This window comes from Bombina bombina, chromosome 1 (assembly GCF_027579735.1).
Source record: "Bombina bombina isolate aBomBom1 chromosome 1, aBomBom1.pri, whole genome shotgun sequence".
Taxonomy (NCBI): Eukaryota; Metazoa; Chordata; class Amphibia; order Anura; family Bombinatoridae; genus Bombina; species Bombina bombina.
In genome coordinates this window covers 1,268,602,419-1,268,620,614 of record NC_069499.1, presented here as the reverse complement: position 1 = coordinate 1,268,620,614, position 18,196 = coordinate 1,268,602,419, and the positions used below count along the sequence as shown (strand labels likewise).

The 18,196-nt window shown below is 40.4% G+C and overlaps 1 protein-coding gene across 1 annotated transcript in view; it reads right to left on the bottom strand.

Annotated features, from left to right (window-relative positions):
* Positions 1-18,196, bottom strand: part of JPH3 (junctophilin 3) — a 377,966-nt gene that overhangs the window by 254,867 nt on the left and 104,903 nt on the right. The gene's annotated exons all lie outside the window — the stretch shown is intronic.

Sequence of the window (18,196 nt, the reverse complement as noted above, 5' to 3'; positions counted from 1 at the left end):
TTTCTGTCCAGTGATATTTATCCTTTGACATATATAACTAGCACTTTCATCCCCTATCCATTTCAACCACAGTAAATATGTGGGGTACCTTACTAGCAATATGTAGCACAAACTTATATTTTGTAAATATACCCTATGTAAGCTTTGTGCCACTTGTAGATGTCTAGCATGTATTAATAAAAATATTATTAAATATCAGGTTCAATTAGAGGTAAAAAAAGGAATACAGTCAATTTTTATTTGGTTACTACGTATGACTGCCACTCCTGATTGGTTCACCAATCATGTTCTGCTCAGGAGCTACAATACTTTAAGCTCCTGTATGTATGTATGTATTGGGTACTTGTAAAGCACGGCAAATCACCCGTAAGGGTCTCAAGGCGCCCCTCACCAGGGATCGAACCTGCAACCCTTGGTTTGCTACAGAGCTCAGCCACAGAGCCTTAGCATGCTAAGCTCCTGAGAGGGAATTTATTTAGTCATGTGTGTAACCTCTTTGTTGGAGTTAAACATATTGGCCTAGTTTACATAGTTGCTGTTAATTTTGAGGTGTAAACCATAGATTGAATTAGTCTGGTGAAAATGGATATTAGCTTCCATTTTTCATAACGTGTACACTCTTCCTCATGCACAAAAACTCATGAGGTGTAAAGCACAACCCTACCCCAATATTCATGGTAGTTTTCAGAAGAAAATTAGGTAAATTGCTTAACATCTTCAACCTGAATGTATACTGTTGGGTGTGTCAGTGTCAGGTTTTTTTTCCCTGCCTTGCTTGCCATGTGCTGCTGGCAGCCATTTTACTCACCTCTCTTGCTGACTCTGGTGCATACTGTGTGATGCTGCTCATTTCCTGCACTTCCTTTTATGGCCAGACTGGTGTACATCATCCCTGTGAGACAGGATACAGTCTCAGAATTGTGATGTCTTCACTTATTATTTAAAGGGCCTCTGTTCAGTATGCTTTGCCCTTGCGTTGTCTCAGACCTGTTTGTGAGAGCTCCTGTGTATTACCTGGCTGTCTTACGTCCCTCCTGGTTCCTGATCCCAGGCTTGTTCCTGACTCTGCTGTTCTCCTTGTTCCTGATTCCGGCTCGTCTGACTACTCGCTTTGGCTCCTGACTCGGCTCGTCTGACTATTCGCTTTGGCTCCTGACTCAGCTCGTCTGACTACAAGCTCTGGTTTAGATTCCTGGCACCCTGACATTACGCAAGGGCCATGAATCCTGATGGTGCTAATAATCCACCTTTACCTGCCATAATTTCCAGGATGGATGAACAGGATCACCGCTTGGATCAATTTGCACTAGCCCTGCAAACCCTGCTGACTCGCACTGCACATTTGGACCAAAGTGTCCCACAAGTTATGGCTGCTACTGTTTCCGCTGCTGCACCTAGTCCTACCAGGAGCATGTCCAGTTCGCACCTCTACCTCAGCGATATGGAGGCATTCCTAATCAGTGCAGAGGGTTTTTGAACCAGGTGGGCATTTACTTTGAGATGTTACCTCCGGCGTTTCCCTCTGACAGAGCTAATGTGGGATTTCTCATCTCGTTACTCTCTGACACAGCTCTTGCCTGGGTTAATCCCTTGGGAGACTAATAAACCTGTGATTTCAAATTACCCTGAATTTGTGGCCTCCTTTCGAAGGGTATTTGATGTTCCGGCTTGCTCCTCCTCTGCTGCTAAACGACTCATGTCCATTCTGCAAGGTACAAGATCTGTTGCTCAGTATGCCATTGAGTTCCGTACACTTGCCGCAGAGGTAGGTTGGAACAATGAAGCCCTTGTTGCCGCCTTCTTTCATAGGCTCTTTGAAGCAATTAAAGACGAAGTTGCTGCCAGAGATTTACCAGAAGATCTTGAGGCATTGGTGTCTTTTTTTATCGGGGGCAGACCTTGGGTGGTTTATCCCTGTCCCCGGAACCGCTAAAGGAGTTTGGTCACGGTTGTCCTATCCTGGGTGGACTCCTCCATAGTCACCCAGGCTCTTGTTGACTCCAGTGCTGCGGGCAATTTTATTGACAGTGCTTTTGTATCAAAGCACTCCATTTCTGTTTTGCCTCGGTCCGTTCCGCTTGCTATTGAGGCCATTGATGGCAGGCCCCTTCAGCCCGCACTCGTTACTCACGAAACTGCTCCGTTATCCATGGCTGTTAGGGCTCTCCATTTTGAAACCCTCCAGTTCCAGGTGATAAACTCTCCGCATTTTCCGGTTATTATGGGTTATCCCTGGCTCCAAAAGCACAATCCCAGTCTCGACTGGCGGAGGTCCGAAATTTGGTCGTGGTCTCCGCAATGTATTTCCACTTGTCTTTGGAAACCAGTTAAAGTCTTGTGCACTTCTTCAGAATCTCAATTGCCAGAGGAGTACCGAGAGTTCCTAGACATTTTTGACAAGGTGCGTGCCGGTACGTTGCCTCCTCACAGGTCTTACGATTGTGCCATAGACCTGCAACCCGGAGCCATTCCTCCTTGGGCCCGGGTTTACCCTCTGTCTGTTGCGGAGAATCGTGCTATGGAGGAGTATGTTGCCGATGCTCTGTCGCGGAGGATCATCCGCAAATCCTGCTCTCCTGCGGGGGTTGGCTTCTTCTTTGTGAACAAAAAGGGTGGCGAGTTAAGACCATGCATCGATTATAGGGGTCTTAATCATCTTACCATTAAGAATGCTTGCCCTATTCCGCTCATTACGGAACTCTTTGACCGCCTCAAGGGAGCTACGGTCTTTACTAAACTTGATTTGAGAGAAGCGTAAAATCTCATTAGGATCAAGGAGGGCCACGAATGGAAAACAGCATTTAACACCAGGAGCGGGCATTATGAGTATCTTGTAATGCCCTTTGGCCTATGTAATGCAATTTATTAATGATGTCCTACGAGATATGTTGCAACAGTGTGCTGTGGTGTACTTAGAAAACATCCTCATACACTCACCCACACTTGAGGCTCATCGTTCTGATGTTACACGGGTTCTTCAGCGACTACGTGAGAATGGCCTGTTTTGTAAACTTGAGAAATGTGAGTTCCATCAGACTCAAGTAACCTTCCTAGGTTATGTTATCTCCGTTGCAGGGTTCTCCATGGATCCTGACAAGTTATCCGCAGTTCTGCAGTGGCCTCGCCCAGTTGGTCTTCGATCCATTCAATGTTTTTTGGGGTTCGTCAATTACTATAGAAAGTTTATTAAAAACTTTTCTTCCTTGGTCAAACCTATCACAGACATGACCCGTAAAGAGAATGATCCACTCCATTTGTCACCTACTGCCATTAAGGCCTTTGATAGTCTTAAGACTGCCTTTGCTGCCGCTCCAGTTCTGGCTCATCCTAACCCTGTCCTGCCTTTCGTTCTTGAGGTCGATGCGTCTGAGACTGGAGTAGGTGTCCTCTTGTCTCAACGTCCTACGCCTGACGGTTCCTTGCATCCGTGTGGTTTCTTCTCTAAGAAATTGTCTCCAGCGGAGTGCAATTATGAAATTGGCGACAGGGAATTACTGGCCATAATTTTGGCACTCAAGGAATGGAGGCATCTTCTTGAGGGTACTAGCGTGCCAGTGCTCATTCTTACTTACCACAAGAATTTAACTTATCTATCTGAAGCAAAACGTTTGTCGCCTCGACAGGCCAGATGGGCGCTATTTTTGTCTCCTACCTGCCTGGTAGTAAGAATGTTAGGGCTGATGCCCTCTCTCGACAATTTTCTCCCTTGTCCAAGGAGGAGTCTGTAACTACTCCAGTTATATTTCCTGATCATATTTTGGCTACCATACATACTAATTTGACTTCTCCCTTGGGGGAGAAGATCCTGGCTGCACAAACCAATGCACCTCCTGAGAAACCTATTGGTAAGTGTTTTGTTCCTGAGAATCTTCAAACTAAACCTTTGCACACTTACCACTATCCTAAAGCCGCAGGTCACCCAGGCAAGAACCAAATGATTTGGTCTGTCACTCGACAATTCTGGTGGCCAGTTCTTTGTTCTGATGTTGCTGCGTATGTTGCCTCCTGCTCAGTTTGTGCACAGAATAAGACTCCTCGACGTCTTCCTGTGGTTCTTCTTCAACCTATTGCTAATGGTGAGCGTCCTTGGACACATCTTTCCATGGACTTCATTGTCGAGCTCCCTGTTTCCAATGGCAATACTGTTATCCTTATGGTGGTTGACCGTTTTTCTAAAATGTCACATTGAATTCCATTGAAGAAGTTGCGTACCGCTCAGGAGCTTGCTTAATTTTTTGCCCGGGAGGTCTTCCGTTTACATGGGTTACTCAAGGAGATAGTATTGGCCAGTTTGTCTCCAGATTTTGGCGTTCCTTTTGTGCTTAAATGGGTATCCAGCTTTCCTTCTCCTCGGCATATCACCCTTAATCCAATGGGGCTGCGGAACGGTCTAATCAAGCTCTGGAACAGTTCCTCCATTGCTATGTCTCAGATCACCACAATAATTGGTCTGAACTGTTACCTTGGGCAGAGTTTGCTCGTAATTGTGCTTCCTCCAAGTTATCCCCGTTCATGTCAAATTATGGGTTTCAACCATCCTTGTTGCCCAATTCATTCATGTCTCAGGATATTCTGGCTTTGGAGGAGCATCTTCGGCAACTCTGTTCCACGTGGGTGCAGATTCAGGATTGCCTTCATCGTTCTATGCAGCGCCAAAAGTTCCAGGCTGATCGTACCAGGTTGGTGAGAGAGTTTGGCTGTCCTGCAACTTGAACCTTCGTGTGCCTTCCAATAAACTGGCTCCCCATTATGTTGGTGTTTTTTGAATACTCCGACGGGTCAATCCTGTGGCCTACTCTCTTGACCTACCTCTTGCAATGCGCAACTCCAATGTTTTTCATGTCTCCCTCTTGAAACCATTCATTTGTAATCAGTTTACCACTGTGTTGCCTCGTCCCCATCCTATCTTTGTTGACAACAATGAGGAGCATGAGGTCAGCAGCATTATTGACTCTCGTAGGTCCAGGGACCACGTACAGTATTTGGTTCACTGGAGGGGCTACGAACAAGAGGAGCGTTCATGGGTCCCCTCCTCTGATGTTCATGCTCCCGCCCTCCTCCGTGCCTTCCATGCCTGTTTCCCCAATAAGCCTTTTGTCCTCCTACGGGGGAGGGGTCATTGAGGGGAGGGTACTGTCAGGGTTTTTTCCCTGCCTTGCTTGCCATGTGCTGCTGGCAGCCATTTTACTCACCTCTCTTGCTGACTCTGGTGCATACTGTGTGATGCTGCTCATTTCCTGCTCTTCCTTTTATGGCCAGATTGGTGTACATCATCCGTGTGAGACAGGATGCTGTTCTCCTTGTTCCTGATTCCAGCTCATCTGACTACTCGCTTTTGCTCCTGACTCGGCTCGTCTAACTATTTGCTTTGGCTCCTGACTTGGCTCGTCTGACTACCAGCTCTGGTTTAGATTCCTGGCACCCTGACAGTCAGCTTCACCTTCGATCCATTCCTCTGCAGTAAACAATTTGTTAATTTACATCCATGTCAGACTCCTATGTTAATATATTTTTCAGCATACTTTTAAACAATACCTTATTTAAATAGGCCTAGATTACAAGTGGAGCACTATTTTTTTATAACTGCATGTAATAGACACTACTATACAGTACAATATGCACAGATACTGATCTAAAAATCCAGTATGAAACCTTTTTAAAAACTTATTTAGAAGCTCCTGGTTTAGCACTGTTGATGAGGTTAGGCTGGAATACCCACTGAAAGGGACTGGGAAAGCAGGGAGTGCAGACCCCCCTCCCCACTTCCCTGCATATGAAAAGGCAGATTACATAAGCAGGAGTCTGTAAACGTGAGTGTAACATCTGATTCTTTAGGGCTTGGTTAGGAGTCTGAAAATCAGCACAATGTTATTAAAAAATAAGCAAAACTAAACATTGTTACAAAAACACTCCCAGATGGGTTTTATAAATGGACCATCTACACTAACGATTATGCAAAGAAAAATCTAGTGTACAATGTCCCTTTAATAGTGTAGGGTGCACTATCCATATAGTAGCCCTGCACTAAGAGTGGTGTACAGTCTGGTGTTACAAGTCAATGGTGAAATATTTTTACCAGAGAATGTTAGCATAGCTGACAATTCTTTATCAAACCCTATGGGGGATATTTATCAAAGTCTCAACTTTGTTGCATTCCCTGGCACCAAAACGCTCGCCTACCATTGCCTAAAATCGCAGCCGCGTATCTCAATACGCTCTCCCTTTTTATAAAAAAAAGCCAGCAAAAAGATGCGCACCAAGTACAGGGCAATGAGCATCGGACTGTTGTTAACTAACAGTCATCGATCTCGCGTCTATTTGGCTTTTTCACAACTTTATTTATACCCTGTCACTAAACGCCGCCACTGTACTAAAATGTTTAACCCCTATCCCGCCACTCCCTGACATCGCTGCAACCTAAATAAAGTTATTAACCCCTATCCCGCTGCTCCCCGACACCGCCGCCACTAAATAAACGTATTAACTCCTAAACCTCTTGCCTCCCACATCACTACCACTAACTAAACCTATTAACCCCTAAACCGTCAGCCCCCCACATTGCCATAAACTAAATTAAGCTATTAACCCCTAAACCTAACAACCAGCAAAATTTAAATTTAAATTACAACATCCCTATCTTCAAATAAATTTAAAATTACTTGTAGAATTAAAATAAACTAATTTAAACTATTAAAGTGAAAGTAAATCCTAGCGTTTTACAAACGCTAGTATTGACTTTTGAAACAAATGAAGGGGACTTTTATTCATGAAGTATAAGATGCTTCATGTAGAAAGCTCCTTTATTTGTTTTAACCGATCACCGTTTTTAGATGCTGCAGCAGTCCACGGCTAAAAAATTTTTTGCAAAGAGGTGACATTTTCATCTTTTAGCCAATAGCCGTGCGGTAAATCCGGCTTGGCACCCTATTTGAAGATAGGGATGTTGTTATTTTAATTTAAAGTTAGGGGGTTTTTAGGTTTAGGGGTTAATAGCTTTATTTAGTTTTTGGCAATGTGGGGGGCTGACGGTTTAGGGGTTAATAGGTTTAGTTAGTGGTAGTGATGTGGGAGGCTAGAGGTTTAGGGGTTAATACGTTTATTTAGTTGCAGCGGTGGCGGGGAGCGGCGGAATACGGGTTTAAACATTTTATTTAGGTGGCCGCGATGTCGGGGGCGGCAGATTAGGGGTGTTTAGACTCAGGGGTAGATGTTAGGGTGTTAGCTGTAAACGTAACTTGTTTTCAACCATAAAAATCAATGGGATATCTGGCAGCATCGAACATAAGCTTTCGCTGCTTTCAGACTCCCATTGATTTCTATGGCATCTGCGGCCTCCAGGGTGGCGGATTGAAAACCAGGTACGCTGGGCTGTAATAGCCGCGAGCGTACCTATTAAAAGTTTGATAACTGGGAAAAGGTGTCAAATAGAGCCGAATGTGTATTCGGAACATCTGTAATGACGTAAGCATCAATCTGCGTCGGATTGAGACCGGCGGATCTATGTTACGTCACAAATTTCAACACTTGCCGGTCTGCAGGCTTTGATAACTAGGTTGGATCAATCTCGCAACAATTACGCTGCGGAATACTGCCGTATTTGCAGGTTGAGGCTTTGATAAATATCCCCCTATCAGGTATAGGCACAGACAAAGGCTGTGGCAGACATTTTCCAAAGTACAGACCTTAGTTAAGGACACCAAGGTACATATGAAATTAAAAACATTATTTCATAGTGCTTGGTGTTATTATACTGATGCAGATACCACTGGTCCTACAGGGAGTTCAGAATTATTAGGCAAGTTGTATTTTTGAGGATTAATTTTATTATTGAACAACAACCATGTTCTCAATGAACCCAAAAAACTCATTAATATCAAAGCTGAATAGTTTTGGAAGTAGTTTTTAGTTTGTTTTTAGTTATAGCTATTTTAGGGGGATATCTGTGTGTGCAGGTGACTATTACTGTGCATAATTATTAGGCAACTTAACAAAAAACAAATATATACCCATTTCAATTATTTATTTTTACCAGTGAAACCAATATAACATCTCAACATTCACAAATATACATTTCTGACATTCAAAAACAAAACAAAAACAAATCAGTGACCAATATAGCCACCTTTCTTTGCAAGGACACTCAAAAGCCTGCCATCCATGGATTCTGTCAGTGTTTTGATCTGTTCACCATCAACATTGCGTGCAGCAGCAACCACAGCCTCCCAGACACTGTTCAGAGAGGTGTACTGTTTTCCCTCCTTGTAAATCTCACATTTGATGATGGACCACAGGTTCTCAATGGGGTTCAGATCAGGTGAACAAGGAGGCCATGTCATTAGATTTTCTTCTTTTATACCCTTTCTTGCCAGCCACGCTGTGGAGTACTTGGACGCGTGTGATGGAGCATTGTCCTGCATGAAAATCATGTTTTTCTTGAAGGATGCAGACTTCTTCCTGTACCACTGCTTGAAGAAGGTGTCTTCCAGAAACTGGCAGTAGGACTGGGAGTTGAGCTTGACTCCATCCTCAACCCGAAAAGGCCCCACAAGCTCATCTTTGATGATACCAGCCCAAACCAGTACTCCACCTCCACCTTGCTGGCGTCTGAGTCGGACTGGAGCTCTCTGCCCTTTACCAATCCAGCCACGGGCCCATCCATCTGGCCCATCAAGACTCACTCTCATTTCATCAGTCCATAAAACCTTAGAAAAATCAGTCTTGAGATATTTCTTGGCCCAGTCTTGACGTTTCAGCTTGTGTGTCTTGTTCAGTGGTGGTCATCTTTCAGCCTTTCTTACCTTGGCCATGTCTCTGAGTATTGCACACCTTGTGCTTTTGGGCACTCCAGTGATGTTGCAGCTCTGAAATATGGCCAAACTGGTGGCAAGTGGCATCTTGGCAGCTGCACGCTTGACTTTTCTCATTTCATGGGCAGTTATTTTGCGCCTTGGTTTTTCCACACGCTTCTTGCGACCCTGTTGACTATTTTGAATGAAACACTTGATTGTTCGATGATCACGCTTCAGAAGCTTTGCAATTTTAATAGTGCTGCATCCCTCTGCAAGATATCTCACTATTTTTGACTTTTCTGAGCCTGTCAAGTCCTTCTTTTGACCCATTTTGCCAAAGGAAAGGAAGTTGCCTAATAATTATGCACACCTGATATAGGGTGTTCATGTCATTAGACCACACCCCTTCTCATTACAGAGATGCACATCACCTAATATGCTTAATTGGTAGTAGGCTTTCGAGCCTATACAGCTTGGAGTAAGACAACATGCATAAAGAGGATGATGTGGTCAAAATACTCATTTGCCTAATAATTCTGCACTCCCTGTATAAACAGCCCTCCTCTGGCTATACACATGAGCCAGTGTCACTACTGTGTTATTATATAGTGCTGAGTGTTATTATACTGATGCAGATACCACTGATCCTATAACCAGCCCTCCTCTGGCTATACCCATGTGCCAGTGTCACTACTGTGTCATTATATAGTGCTGGGTGTTATTATACTGATGCAGATACCACTGATCCTATAACCAGCCCTCCTCTGGCTATACCCATGTGCCAGTGTCACTACTGTGTCATTATATATAGTGCTGGGTGTTATACTGATGCAGATACCACTGATCCTATAACCAGCCCTCCTCTGGCTATACCCATGTGCCAGTGTCACTACTGTGTCATTATATAGTGCTGGGTATTATTATACTGATACAGATACCACTGATCCTATAACCTGCCCTCCTCTGGCTATACCCATGTGCCAGTGTCACTACTGTGTCGTTATATAGTGCTTGGTGTTATTATACTGATGTAGATACCACTGATTCTATAACCAGCCCTCCTCTGGCTATACCTATGTGCCAATGTCACTACTGTATCATTATATAGCGCTGGGTGTTATTGTACGGATGCAGATACCACTGACCCTATAACCAGGCCTTGTTTGGCTATATGCATGTGCCAGTGTCACTACTGTGTCTTTGTATAGAGCTAGGTGTTATTATACAGATGCAGATACACATCCAGTATTTCACTCAGGCTTTATTTATTCCGTAACTTATCACCCAATATCGCTAGCAGTCTCTTGACAAGCCACTAACTTTATTCACACTACATTTTTTTTTTTTGTATTCATATAATATAATCAGAAAGAAAAGATATACTAAGGTTGTGGCGGACACTGCAAGGGGTAGTCAAGGACACCAGTGTCCGTGTACGGACACCTTGCCTATCCCTGCCCCCTATACCTTCAATGGATAGCGTGGCTGTGCTAACATTGCTTATATTACAAGTGGTGAGTTATGAGCACAATACATAATAGCACTGAAAGTACAGTGTTAGGAAGAAAAAGAAAAATATATCAAAACACATGTAAAACATATTACAATTATTTTTTCTTTACACATAATCATATATAGTAAATGTAATATATCTGTTTTTTATTAAAATACTTTTTTTAACATTTATTTAAAGGGGTATCATATATGACAAGGTGTTTGACTGGGAAGGGCTCAGAGGTGTATATGTATGTATGTGGATTTGTATGTGTGTATGTATATATGTGTATATTGTATATGTGTACATATGTGATGCAAAACTTGATTTTAGTGTGTCATCTTTTGTGCAACCTTATGCAAAGAATAATGCATAATCTGTTATTACTAGTGTATGATTAAATATTTTAACCAAAGCATGCTAACACTGCATTTTTTTTTAAGTACACAGGCACCCTACACTTTTAATATATAGACCAAGGAATGATTGTTAGCTTTGTTTTAAATATTGGAAGTACACTATTATATTAATAGTATAGCATAGAACTGAATGAAGAATTTCACTACTTTTACTGCTTAGCACACCCTCATCTTAGCACTTGAGTGATATCCACCATGAATTTAACTGTGCGCCCCCATAGAAGTCTATTATATGAGGGATTTGAAATGCAAATGTTAACGTGCCTACATTATCACTTGAGGGATAAAAAAATAACTTTGGATTTATAATAGAAGCACGAAATGGAATCACTTTTGATTGCGCTCAAGCAATGCTAATTCACAAAAACGCTATTTTTTTTAGACACCATTTCTAATCTAGGCGTTTGCATTTGTTTAATTTACAAAATCACAATTAAATTAAATGTGACTGGGTAATAATTTAGTAAATTCTACTAGTAGCTAAAAAGGTGGCAACACCAAATAATTTGTGACAGCTACTGTTACTACCATAATAATGCTATGTTAGAAATATTTTTCAATTTACCTACACGCATCATAATCTTGTGAAACATATAAGCAATGTTAACACACAAAACAAGAACAAAAGTCCAAATACATCAATAATTCAAATGTGATTAAATAGGTGCACAGCAATATCTGTATCATGTGACATCAGTTATTACAGTGGTTGTAGTTACAGTTCCCTAGTACAATGCTCACTCTATCACTGGTCTCTGTCTTCAACACAAAGAGGATTATGTTATTTGAAGACACTTCTAAAACCAAATCACCTTCCTGATTAATCTGTTCTTTCATATGCTGCCAGTGTGAGCAGGGAAAGCTTACAGAAGTAATTATTTAGATATTGCTGGTGTGAGGTACTGCTGTACTGCTGTCAAGGTTTTGTCCACTAAGGGGCTAATTTAGCAGCTTCCATTTATTCATCTCAAGAGTCAGCATTCAAGGAATCTTATGAGCCCTCAGAGAAAATACTGCTTTTAGCTGGACTTATACAAGCTTAATGGTCACGTAGTTACTTTTAAAGGCACACAACAGAGTTAGTTTTCACAAATAAATAATGTGTAAATATATTTATTAAAGGAATATTAAACCCAAAATTAACCCCAGTAATCTTTTTTAATGAAGGTGTCAATACCAGTAAAGTAAAAATATAAATAATTACAATGCATTGCGCAAGATACAGTTACAAGTGTAAATTATAGGCAAATGCAGTGCCCAGCATATCAAGCATATAAACCTTATGTTTGAAATTGAAATAAAACACTGCAATGTGATATAGATAGCATCTTCTTTCTGATCTTAGTTACCAAGACCTCATTTTACAATTAAACATATAATAACATAATTATTCTGGACCCCACTAACAAACAATCGGACCACTCTTGGGTTTGTGACATTATCCTATATAAGTGATATGGGGGTGATATAAGAAAAAACAAACAATAAAAGGGTATACATGCTTAGATTAAGTGTCATACAACATATGTGTGAAAGGCCAGAACTGAACTAGCTAATTGTGGTGTACTTAGCTCTATACTGTATTTTCATTCATTTGTGATTACACTGGTATAGTTAATTGAATATGAGAGGGGGGGTATATTATTATGATCATAGTCGATGGACGGGAACCTATCAGGGCATTTTAACTAGATTGTGACTTGCTTTTTTGTGGTCGGGGGGGGGGGAGTGTGGTTATATTGCCCTTGAGTGATTTAGTAAAGGGGATGTTTTGTATTATGAGTGGCTAATCCTATTTTGAGAATTGTAGTAAAAGATTTGGCTAAACTTTTTATTTTTGAATACTTTACACTTTAGATAAAGTTTTATTACATTTAAACTTTGCACTTTCTATTTTGTATTTTATTTTGTTTACAGCAGTGTATTTAGGATTGTGATTTTACAAATTCTAATAATGCTTTCAAAGTTTCTGTGTAACTTTAACAATTTAGGATATGTATGTTTATTTTACAAATTACATTGCACTTTGTATATTTGACAAACTGACATTGCAGTTTGTGTCTCTTGTATTTAAAATGAAACTGAAAAACTGATCCTAATTAGTTAAAGTAACACAGAAACTTTCAAAACACAATTAGAATTAGCAAAATCACTGCTGGTTCTAAATCTAAATGCATTAAAATATAAAATAGAAAGTGCAAAGCTTGAATATAATGTAAAATGAAAGGACCCAATCTGAAGTGTTAAAGGGACAGTAAACCTTCAAAAAAAGATTAAAGCATTCAAACCAACCGATATACTTCATATTCATGATATATTGTTTATTTTGTTTTTCAGTTTTAATACTAAAAATCGCTATATTTTTTCTCTCATTTGCACTTCCTCCATTTACCTCATTATGCATAGCCATTCATGGATGGCCTTACATATAGCAATCTGGAGCGTGTATCACCATTTTAAATCCCATGGTTCATTTCGTTCTAGCTGATGTCAGTAGGAGGAGTAAAAATTTCACTGTATCTACAGCGGTCACATGATCTTCACTCTTTGCGCCCGCTAGTGAGTCATTATCCCTACATTGTTACCAAGTTTGTTGAATATCAGTGTCTAGTTAGTATAAGAATGCATCCTTGACAAACAAGCAGAATAGCCGTTATGATATAATAGAAATGAATACTCTAGCCCACCTTTGTTGTATTGATATATGTATATATATATATATATATATATATATATACATATATATATATGTGTGTATCTATTTATATATATATATAACACTATAGTGTTATAAAATAATATTTATATAACTGTATAGAGATTTATAGACCAATAAATATATATATATGGGGAAGTAAAGTGTGACATAAATATATACGCCTAGATTTAGAGTTCTGCGTTAGCCGTCAAAACCAGCATTAGGGGGTCCTAACGCTGGTTTTGGCCACCCGCTGGTATTTAGAGTCAGTCAGGAAAGGGTCTAACGCTCACTTTCCAGCCTCAACTTTTCCATACCGCAGATCCCCTTACATCAATTGCGTATCCTATCTTTTCAATGGGATCTTTCTAACGCTGGTATTTAGAGTCTTGGCTGAAGTGAGCGTTAGAAATCTAATGACCAAACTCCAGCCGCAGAAAAAAGCCAGGCGTTAAGAAGAGCTTTCTGGGCTAAAGCCGGTTCATAAAGCTCTTAACTACTGTGCTCTAAAGTACACTAACACCAATTAACTACCTATGTACCCCTAAACCGAGGTCCCCCCACATCGCCGCCACTCTATTAATTTTTTTTAACCCCTAATCTGCCGACCGCACACCGCCGCAACCTACATTATCCCTATGTACCCCTAATCTGCTGCCCCTAACATCGCCGACCCCTACATAATATTTATTACCCCCTAATCTGCCCCCCCCAACGTCGCCGCTACCTACCTACAATTATTAACCCCTAATCTGCCGACCGGACGTCACCGCTACTATAATAAATGTATTAACCCCTAAACCGCCTCACTCCCGCCTTGCAAACCCTATAATAAATAGTATTAACCCCTAATCTGCCCTCCCTAACATCGCCGACACCTAACTTCAAGTATTAACCCCTAATCTGCCGACCGGACCTCGCCGCTACTCTAATAAATGTATTAACCCCTAAAGCTAAGTCTAACTCTAACCCTAACACCCCCTAAGTTAAATATAATTTAAATCTAACGAAATAAAATCATTCTTATTAAATAAATTAATCCTATTTAAAGCTAAATACTTACCTGTAAAATAAACCCTAATATAGCTACAATATAAATAATAATTATATTGTAGCTATTTTAGGATTAATATTTATTTTACAGGCAACTTTGTATGTATTTTAACTAGGTACAATAGCTATTAAATAGTTAATAACTATTTAATAGCTACCTAGTTAAAATAATTACAAAATTACCTGTAAAATAAATCCTAACCTAAGTTACAATTAAACCTAACACTACACTATCAATAAATTAATTAAATAAACTACCTACAATTATCTACAATTAAATCAACTAAACTAAAATACAAAAATACCCCCACTAAATTACAAAAAATAAAAAAAGATTAGAAGAATTTTAAACTAATTACACCTACTCTAAGCCCCCTAAAAAAATAACAAAGACCCCAAAATAAAAAAATGCCCTACCCTATTCTAAAATAAAAATTGAACAGCTCTTTTACCTTACCAGCCCTTAAAAGGGACTTTTGCTGGGCATGCCCCAAAGAAAACAGCTCTTTTGCATTTAAATAAACATACAATACCCCCGCAACATTACAACCCACCACCCACATACCCCTAATCTAACCCAAACCCCCCTTAAAAAACCTAACACTAAGCCCCTGAAGATCTTCCTACCTTATCTTCACCACGCCGGGAATCACCGATCCGTCCAGAAGAGGGTCCGAAGTCTTCCTCCTATCCGGCAAGAAGAGGTCCAGAAGAGGGTCCAAAGTCTTCATCCTATCCGGCAAGAAGAGGAGATCTGGACCAGCAAACATCTTCATCCAAGCGGCATCTTCTATCTTCTTCCATCCGGCGCAGAGCGGGACCATCTTGAAGCAGCTGACGCGGATCCATCCTCTTCTTCGACGTCCTCAGTCCAAATGAAGGTTCCTTTAAATGACGTCATCCAAGATGGCGTCCCTCGAATTCCGATTGGCTGAAAGGATTCTATCAGCCAATCGGAATTAAGGTAGGAAAAATCTGATTCAAGTTCAATCTGATTGGCTGATCCAATCAGCCAATCAGATTGAGCTCGCATTCTATTGGCTGTTCCGATCAGCCAATAGAATGTGAGCTCAATCAGCCAATCAGATTTTTCCTATCAGCCAATCGGAATTCGAGGGACGCCATCTTGGATGACGTCATTTAAAGGAACCTTCATTCAGACTTAGGACGTCGTTAGATGAGGATGGATCTGCGTCGGCTGCTTCAAGATGATCCTGCTCCGCGCCGGATGGAAGAAGATAGAAGATGCCGATTGGATGAAGATGTTTGCCGGTCCGGATCTCCTCTTCTTGCCGGATAGGATAAAGACTTCGGACCCTCTTCTGGACCACTTCTTGCCGGATAGGAGGAAGACTTCGGACCCTCTTCTGGACGGATCGGTGATACCCGGCGTGGTGAAGACAAGGTAGGAAGATCTTCAGGGGCTTAGGTTAGGGTATGTGGGTGGTGGGTTGTAATGTTTGGGGGGGGTATTGTATGTTTATTTAAATGCAAAAGAGCTGTTTTCTTTGGGGCATGCCCCGCAAAAGGCCCTTTTAAGGGCTGGTAAGGTAAAAGAGCTGTTCAATTTTTATTTTAGAATAGGGTAGGGCATTTTTTTATTTTGGGGGGCTTTGTTATTTTTTTAGGGGGCTTAGAGTAGGTGTAATTAGTTTAATATTCTTGTAATCTTTTTTTATTTTTTGTAATTTAGTGTTTGTTTTTTTGTAATTTAGTGTTTGTTTGTTTTTTGTAATTTAGTTTAGTTGATTTAATTGTAGATAATTGTAGGTAGTTTATTTAATTAATTTATTGATAGTGTAGTGTTAGGTTTAATTGTAACTTAGGTTAGGATTTATTTTACAGGTAATTTTGTAATTATTTTAACTAGGTAGCTATTAAATAGTTATTAACTATTTAATAGCTATTGTACCTAGTTAAAATAAATACAAAGTTGCCTGTAAAATAAATATTAATCCTAAAATAGCTACAATATAATTATTATTTATATTGTAGCTATATTAGAGTTTATTTTACAGGTAAGTATTTAGCTTTAAATAGGATTAATTTATTTAATAAGAATTATTTTATTTCGTTAGAATAAAATTATATTTAATTTAGGGGGGTGTTAGTGTTAGGGTTAGACTTAGCTTTAGGGGTTAATACATTTATTATAGTAGCGGTGAGGTCCGGTCGGCAGATTAGGGGTTAATAATTGTAGGTAGGTGGCGGCGACATTGGGGGCGGCAGATTAGGGGTTAATAAATATAATATAAGGGTTGGCGGTGTTAGGGGCAGAAGATTAGGGGTACATAGGGATAACGTAGGTTGCGGCGGTGTACGGAGCGGCAGACTAGGGGATAAAAATAATATGCAGGGGTCAGCGATAGCGGGGGCGGCAGATTAGGGGTTAATAAGTGTAAGGCTAGTGGTGTTTAGACTCGGGGTACATGTTAGGGTGTTAGGTGCAGACTTAGGAAGTGTTTCCCCATAGGAAACAATGGGGCTGCGTTAGGAGCTGAACGCTGCTTTTTGGCAGGTGTTAGTTTTTTTTCAGCTCAAACTGCCCCATTTTTTCCTATGGGGGAATCGTGCAGGAGCACGTTTTTGAAGCTGGCCGCGTCCGTAAGCACCGCTGGTATTGAGAGTTGCAGTGGCTGTAAATATGCCTGTACGCTCCCTTTTTGGAGCCTAACGCAGCCCTTCTGAGAACTCTCAATACCAGCGTTATTTAAAAGGTGCGGGGGAAAAAAAGCACGCGTAGCTAACTCCTTTGGCCGCAGAACTCTAAATCTAGGCGATAGTTTGTAATTGAAAGTTACATATATGTAACTACTAAAAATTCTGATAATGAATTCATAAAATATATTAGATAAATTTGTTTATATATATTGGATATAGATCGATAGTATATAGAAATTTGTTGATGGGTGAAATCATAACTTATGAGACATAAACACTTTTTATAAAATAATTGAAGTAAGATGAAGAAATTAACATTACTTCAATGACCATAATAACACCCCTTCAAAGACGTTATAAACAATGTATTATGTCCCAAAGAACGGTAAAACTTTAGTATTGTAAACTAAACATAGAAAATGGTATACGATCACTTGATGAGCTTAAGTTTGGAAGTACGCAAGCGCAACATTTTTTACAGACGCTTGGCAATGATGACACAAGCGTGATAGTGTGGAGACACTTATGCGCATGCGAACGGGATCGTGCATTGCCCTCATGAATATTCACTGCACACATTATAGGAAAAGTGACGATGGTCGATAGCATACACTCAGTTTACTTGCTTGCTGACGGGGCTGTTAGCTATCGATAGACTGTATCGTGAATCGGCTGCATAAAAATTAAAAAAAGAAGGTAAGGATTGAAATAAAAACTGCATTTACATTATGGAAATATTTATAATGCAGTTCTATGACGATATAGAGGTTTTGAAATAACTGAATTTTCGAACCCTTTAAGTAATAAAAAAATACAATGCAAAAAGTGTAAGTGTAGCAAAACTCTCATATCATCCAGTGCTATATTGCACTTGGCTTGTATCTCCTTCAAATACATGAAAGCGATATTTGCGCTCCACTGTGTAATACCAGCGCATGATAATGTGCGCTGATATTACAAGTTTTCAGCAATGCAAATGCGACCTCGTGTTCCCATCGCTGCAAAGTATTGCACTCACTAGAGCTCGCTTCCATGGGCTCCTATGGGAGACTTGTTCTGATGCCGTCAGAGATAATGGGGC